The sequence below is a fragment of the Cebus imitator genome, unplaced genomic scaffold (genome assembly GCF_001604975.1).
Source record: "Cebus imitator isolate Cc_AM_T3 unplaced genomic scaffold, Cebus_imitator-1.0 Scaffold146, whole genome shotgun sequence".
NCBI classification, from domain to species: Eukaryota; Metazoa; Chordata; class Mammalia; order Primates; family Cebidae; genus Cebus; species Cebus imitator.
The window spans coordinates 376,312-383,297 of NW_016107461.1; positions in this window are offsets into that span (position 1 = coordinate 376,312).

Here is a 6,986-nt window from a genome sequence, read left to right on the forward strand (position 1 = left end):
TTGCTGCATTTGTACATGTGGTAAATGGCTGGCAGGAAGGAGAGGTTAATTAAGGGGAGTGGAGGCTAAACAAAGTTTCAGATTGTGTTATAAAATTGAAGACATTTGTTAAAGTAGAATGGATTAATGATAGTCCATGACACAGAAATGAATGCCATGAGAAGGAAGCCAGGAAAAGCTAGCTAAGCAAACAAGGTGCAAGTTTGAGAAAACTCAGTTCCAGCTTGGCTAGCAGTGATTCTCAGCCTTAGCTGCACATTAAAAGCAGCTGAGAGTAAAAGACACCACCATCAGCAATGAACAAAGCCTGTGCCTAGACCCCGCCCTAAGCTGGTTAAATCAGAATCTGTGAGAGTGGGCCTTGGCTTTCCTTTGTTTTAAAAGCAGCCCAGATGATTCTACAGCTACTCAAAAGCCTCTGAGTTAGATCAGAGGTATGTATAGGGGAATTGCCGGAGATTAAAATAGCAGAGATTAAGATAGGAAGGACAATTTAGAAAAAGAAAGCCATAGGTATTATGGTTCTGATGCAGCTTGCAGGTTGGTAGGAAGGTAAAGGGGGTGGGGTGTGAATGAGAGAAGTATTGCCCATGAGAAATCTATAGGACTTTGTGGTTATTTATATGTGGCTTTGAGTTGGAGGCAAGAATTGATACTGAGGTTTTGGATGTAGACAAGTGGAAAAATGATAGTTCTGTTAAAAGAAATGAGTGGGATTTGTTTGGGGCATGTGAGGTGGGAAATGTTATGAGTTCTGTTGGGATAAACACAGATGATCGTGAAAAAAAGTCTGGAGTTTAGGAGAGGTTAGTGATGGCCCATCATCCACATACAAGTGATAGGAGGTCCACAGTGTAGACCCCAAAGGAAAACAATGGAATTAAAAGCAGGCTAGGGACAAACCTTGAAGAACACACCTGCATTTAGGGAGCAGAGAGAGGATATAGAGCCGGTCAGTAAGAGAGATGGTCGAAGAAGCATAGGCACCAAAAGATTGGTATGTTGTTGTTGAGATGGAGTCTCGCTCCAGGCTGGAGTGCAGTGGCACCATCTCAGCTCACTGCAACCGCCACCTCCCGGGTTCAAGCAATTTTCCTGCCTCAGCCTCCTGAGTAGCTGGGACTACAGGCACGAACCACCGTGCCCAGCTAACTTTTGTATTTTTAGTAGAGATGAGGTTTCACCATGTTGGCCAGGATGGTCTCGATCTCCTGACCTCGGGTGATCCGCCTACCTTGGCCTCCCAAAGTGCTGGGATTACAGGCATGAGCCACCATGCTTGGTGAGGTTGGTATGTTTTAGAATCTAAAGGAGAATACTTCTAAGGTGGAAATGTCAAAAGCTGCAGAGACTCCCAACTAAATTTAGTGAGTGGTATTCAGGTGAAACTAATGAAAACCAGATAGTGTGGGGTTAGGAAATGAGTGGGAAGTAAGGATATGCAGGGTAACGGCTTCAGGATGTTCACTGTAGACATTTTGAGATGACAGGAAAGTAACTGGAGGCAGGTAAACAGCTGAAGCGTTTTTAGAATAACAGAAACTTGAGCCTTTTTGCAGGAAGACAGCATGGGCAGTTGAGAGGGAGAAGAGGGAAGAGCTGGAGGAATACAATCCTGGAAGAGGGAGGAGATGGAAGAGAAAACACAAAGGGGAGCTTTAACCTTGGCCAGACGGTTCTTCCCTCAGAGTAAAGGAAACAGTAAGAGAGGGAAGAAAAAGATGTAATGGAATTTTCAGAGAGAGAGGGGAGGAAAGCTGTCAAAACGCGCCCTGTCTTTGGTAAATAGAAGGATGGCCTTGTATTGAGAGTTAAGACACATGGCAGACCCAATGGGTTCTTCAGAGCAGAGGTCTAGAGTGGCTAGAGATGGGGGATGCTTGTGGCTCTGAGGACAGAGAAGAGCGAGTGAAGTGAAGAGTGGTGAGAGCTCAAGCCCGTATGGGAAGGAGAATGTTTTAGAAGCCAATTTTCAGATTTTATCTAGAATTCCCTGCAGCTGGTGGTGGTGGGGCAATTAAGGCGGAGAATAAGTGTTACCTGGGGCCAATAAGAAATGGTGCATTTCACAGAGCTCAGGGATTTCAGGACAGTAGCCTGAGTGTCTGCTAAAATGACTGGCCAGAAAATTGGATGGAGGTTCCAGTGAGGGTGAGATACAGGTTTACTGAGAGTAAGGCAAAAGGAAAAGTGGGACAGCTGAGGACACAGCAGCAGTTCCAAGTCAAGATCCTAGAAGGTGGGCCTTTTTGTTTTGAGACAGGGACTCTGTTGCCAGGGCTGGAGTGCAATGGCATAGTCATAGCTCACTGCAGACTTGAACTCCTGGCTCAGATGACCCTGTCACCTCAACCTCCTGAGTAGCTAGGACTCCGAGCATGCACCACTACACCCAGCTAATTTTAAAAAAAGGTTTTTTTGTGTGTACAGACAGGGCCTCACTATGTTGCCCAGGCTGGTCTCATTCCTCCTGCCTTGGCTTCCCAAAGTGCTGGGATTACAGGCGTAAGCCACTGCACCTGGCCAGGTGGGCCATTTTTAAATGCTGAGGAAACCTGGAGTTTCTCTGCGTGGAGAGGTAGCTCAGATGATGAGAGTTAGAGATATATGGAGCTAAGGATGAACATAAGGAGAAAATGGAGGTCAATGTGTTAGAAGAGTTGTTAATATAGGTATTAAGATACTAGAAGTTGGCTGGGCGGTAATCTGTAATCCCAACACTTTGGGAACATCACTTGAGCTCATGAATTTGAAACCAGCCTGGCAAATTAGAAGATCCCCAAAAGAAACTCATTATTTCTTTTTTCCTTTTTTTTTTTTGAGACAAAGTCTCACGCCATTGCCTATACTGGAGTGCAGTGGTATGATCTCAGTCCGCTGCAACCTCCACTTCCAGGGCTCAACAGGTTCTCCTGCCTCAGCCTTCTGAGTAGCTGTGATTACAGATGCCTGCCACCATGCCTGGGTAATTTTTGTATTTTTAGTACAGCCAGGGTTTCACCATGTTGGCCAGCGTGGCCTCGAACTCCTGACCTCAGGTGATCCACCTGCCTCGGCCCCCCAAAGTACTGGGATTACAGGCGCGAGCCACCGGGTGGGGCCAGAAATTCATTATTTCTTATTGGCCACAGGTAACACTTATTCTCTGCCTTAATTGCGCGCCACAACCAGCTGCAGAGAATGTGTAGATAAAATTGGAAAAAACATCCATTGGCTTCTAAAACATCTACATAAAATTAGCCAGGCCTGGGGGCATGCGCCTGTAGTCCCTGCTACGCAGTAGGCTGAGGTGGGAGGATCCCTTTGAGCCCAGGAGATCGAAGCTGTGGTGAGCCATGTTCACACAACTGCACTCCAGCCCGAGTGACAGAGCAAGACCCTGTCTCAAAAAGAAAAAAATGCTAGAATGATAGGTGGAGAAAAAAATATCTAGAAGCTGTTTATTTTTGGGAGGAATATTTTTAGGTGCTCTAATTTCTTTCTAAACAAATGGATTACAAGTTAAGAGTTGATAAAAATGTAGGATTTCTTAATAAGGAATAATTTTAATAAGATATGAACCAGTAGAGTAGAATTTGTTGTAAATGGGATGTGCTCCATTTATAGCACAAACGGTCTGTTAACAAAATCTGTTATTGAATAAAGAAAATATCTTCATGAAAATGGATTGACCTGTCAATTCAGTCAAAATAATACACACAGCCAAAAGACCTTCTGCTTTCCACATTCCCTTCTTTCAGCTTTTGTGCACTCCAGAGGCACTTGAGGAAGCAAAGAGATTGGCTCCAAGATCTTAGTCTTGCCGACTTCACAGAGTTTGCATGTTGCAGCTTTGCAGTGGAAGCTGTGAGTAAATTTGATTCCCTAACAGAAGTGCATTTTATTCTTCTGGGCCACCCAGAATCTGCCTATTACTCTAAATGTAGGGAGGCCTATCTTTGTAAAGAAAACTGTTGGTGTCAGAGTTATTTACCGAGCATGTGAAATTTTAACTTGTCACTTTGTGGTTTGTAAACCTGCGCCTGGAATTGCCTGTAATTTCCCTTTTGTGTCTGTCTTTTTAGGTTTTACCCTTTAGTATCAGAAACAATTCAATTGGAAGATAAAAAAGGATGAAACCAACGTTTATCAGTTTTAACATTTTGCTATCTAGTACCTGGAATAGTGATTATACAATAGAGTAAGAACTCAGTAAATATTTGTTGTAGCTTCAGAATAAGGAAAAATGTCGACATTCATGACCGTTTGCAGGATCTTTTGATACCATTTCTAATGTCTACAATATTGGCAATTTTTGAGAGAAAGTAAGAGCTTGGCTTTGTCAACCATACATTTATCGATTTAACAACCATATCTTTGAATAGTAATTCATAACTTTTTAGCAATGTGAATGATGCTATTACTGGACATGGAAATGCTCTGGGAGGAGGCAGCCAAACCTGTCTTTGCAAATCAAAGAAGGCTTCCTAGAAAAGCCTTGAAAGATGAGTCGTAATTCATCAGGTAGACAAGTGAGAGAAAAGCATTCTGGAAAAGTACAAAGGCATGTTAAGCGGGAATGATCGTAGCATGATGAGAACATTGCCAGTAATTTAGTATGTTTGGAGTGTAAGGTGCCTGTGGGAAAAAGAGGAGCCAGTCATGAAAAGTGGAAATGTCATGTTAAAAAGTTTGAGCTCTATCCTGTGGGTGATAGAGAGTCATTGACAGACGATAATCAGGGGAATGACATGATTGGATTAGTTTCAGAAATACTTAGCAGCACTGGATGGTGCTGATGGACTGGAAGGCAAGAGGGAGAGCAGCTGGATAAATAATATAGGGGCCAAGGTGATTAATGTGACAGGGACAGTGGAGACTGAAATGAGGTTGTGAGCTTGAGCTGATTGGTTGTAGAAGGTGCGGAAGGAGGAGTCTTTAGCCACTTGGCACTGGGTTAACTCATCTCTGGTAATGGAAGGCAGAGACATTTGTGTAAATGAATTATAGAAGGAGACCAAAATTTTCCCCACTAAGCATTCTACTAATTGTGTAGATTTAATAATCTTTTCCTCCTCAGCCCACATCTTTCCTGGAATGGTTGATGAGTAATGAAGTAGACAGAAGGCAGGAAGCAAGAAGACAGGAAAGAAGCAAAAGCTTTGCAAATCAAACAGAAACTAAATTTTTCATTCTTTCACCTCAGCCTCCCAGAGTTCATTGTATACAGCTTCACTGTATACACTTTTCAGTGAATCATGTATCTGAACTTTGTTGTCAGAAACACCAAGTTCTAGAACTTTAAAATTCACCAAGCTGGTGGGGCATGGTGGCTCATACCTGTAATCCCAGCACCTTGGGAGACTGAGGTGGGCAGATCACTTGAGGTCAGGAGTTCAAGGCCAGCCTGGCCAACATGGCAAAACCCTGTCTCTACTAAAAATAAAAAAATTAGCTGGACATGGATCCCAGCTACCCAGGAGGTTGAGGCAGGAAGATCACTCGAACCTGGGAGGTGGAGGTTGCAGTGAACCGAGATCCTATCATTGCATTCCAGTCTGGGAGACAGAGTGAGACTCCATCTCAAAAAAATAAAAATAAAAATAAAATAAAATTCACTAAGCCAGCCGTTTTCTCTTAACTGCTAAAACTATTTCTTCCACTACTCCCCCACTCCACCCATCTGACCCAGTCGTTACATTTTGAATCATTGAAGTATCATGAAGAACAATGTTTGCAACTTAAGAGTCTTGGTTTTCCTTATTCCCTGGATTTTTCTCTGCTTGCTGGTGAAAGTCAGAAATGGTAGCAGCCATGCTAGAGAAAGGAAGGAAGGTGGCTGGGGAATAGGTACAGTAGGTGAGTGGGAATTAGCATTAGAACAGTTTGAAGCCACTCAACATCAAACCTGGGATGGACCTTAGAGCTCCTTAGTTCCCTTCCTTTGCTTTAAGGTAAAGCAAGTTGACCCCAGAAAGGTAGAATGACACGCTCCAGGATAAGCAGCTAGTAGTAGGTAGAACCACCTGAATGAGAAAAGACCTGAACAATACTTTTAAAGGCCTGCGCTATTTTCATTATGTGGACCTTGTCTATACTTGAAGTTTGGGAGTTTAATTTACAATTCCTAAAGAGAATATAGCATAATGATAGGCTGATACAATAAAATCTATATTCTTACAGAAGCTACACAAATGAAGGACAAAATAGTTTTGGGTTTAGAATTGGTCTTTTTTTTCTCTTTTAATTTGAAATACTTGTAAATAATAGTATTGGAGTTTAAATTTTTTCTCTATTTTATAGATGGTATATATGAGGCACATGTAGAGACTTGGAAATTTTTTTTTAAGGTAATCTTTATAAAATAGTATAACTTGAACTTGAGGAAGCTGGCATTGCTTGGCTTCCAAAGTTTAGTAAAAAAAAGTCAAGTGTGAGGGTCCACATTGCTTCACAGTCTATGTAAATAATGGGATATGGTGCCCTGTGGTTCCTTCATTTCTTAAATAAAAATTTTAATAGGGGAAGAAGGATCTCTTAATCCTTAGGGAAAATATGCTTCGTGTGGATTGTAAAATCTGGCAAATTTTAGAAAGAAGAAAAGGAGGCAGTACTCTTGGAAGAAAATAGTCTGCTTGAACTTGCCTTTTTTGCAAAAAACAAAACCCAACATTCTTTCATAAAGCATTTTTTTTAAAGTATTTGCCCTTGAGCATTTTTTTCTACTTACCCATGCTTATCTTTCAAAACAAACATTTATTTCTTTCTACTATAGAGTGCGAGGAAGTTCCTTTGAGGTTATGCCCTACAAACATATCCGCGCAGTAACTGTCACCTCCTTCCTATGGCACAACAAATGACTAACTCAACGGCAGGCAGCACAGAGCATAGAGCAGCGATTTAACGATGGGGGCTGGTCAGATGTTACCTATGGGATAGGTTCTCAGGGGAAAAAAAAACACAACTGTATTTTTGTGTGCAAATAAAATTTTGGGTCCTTTTGACCC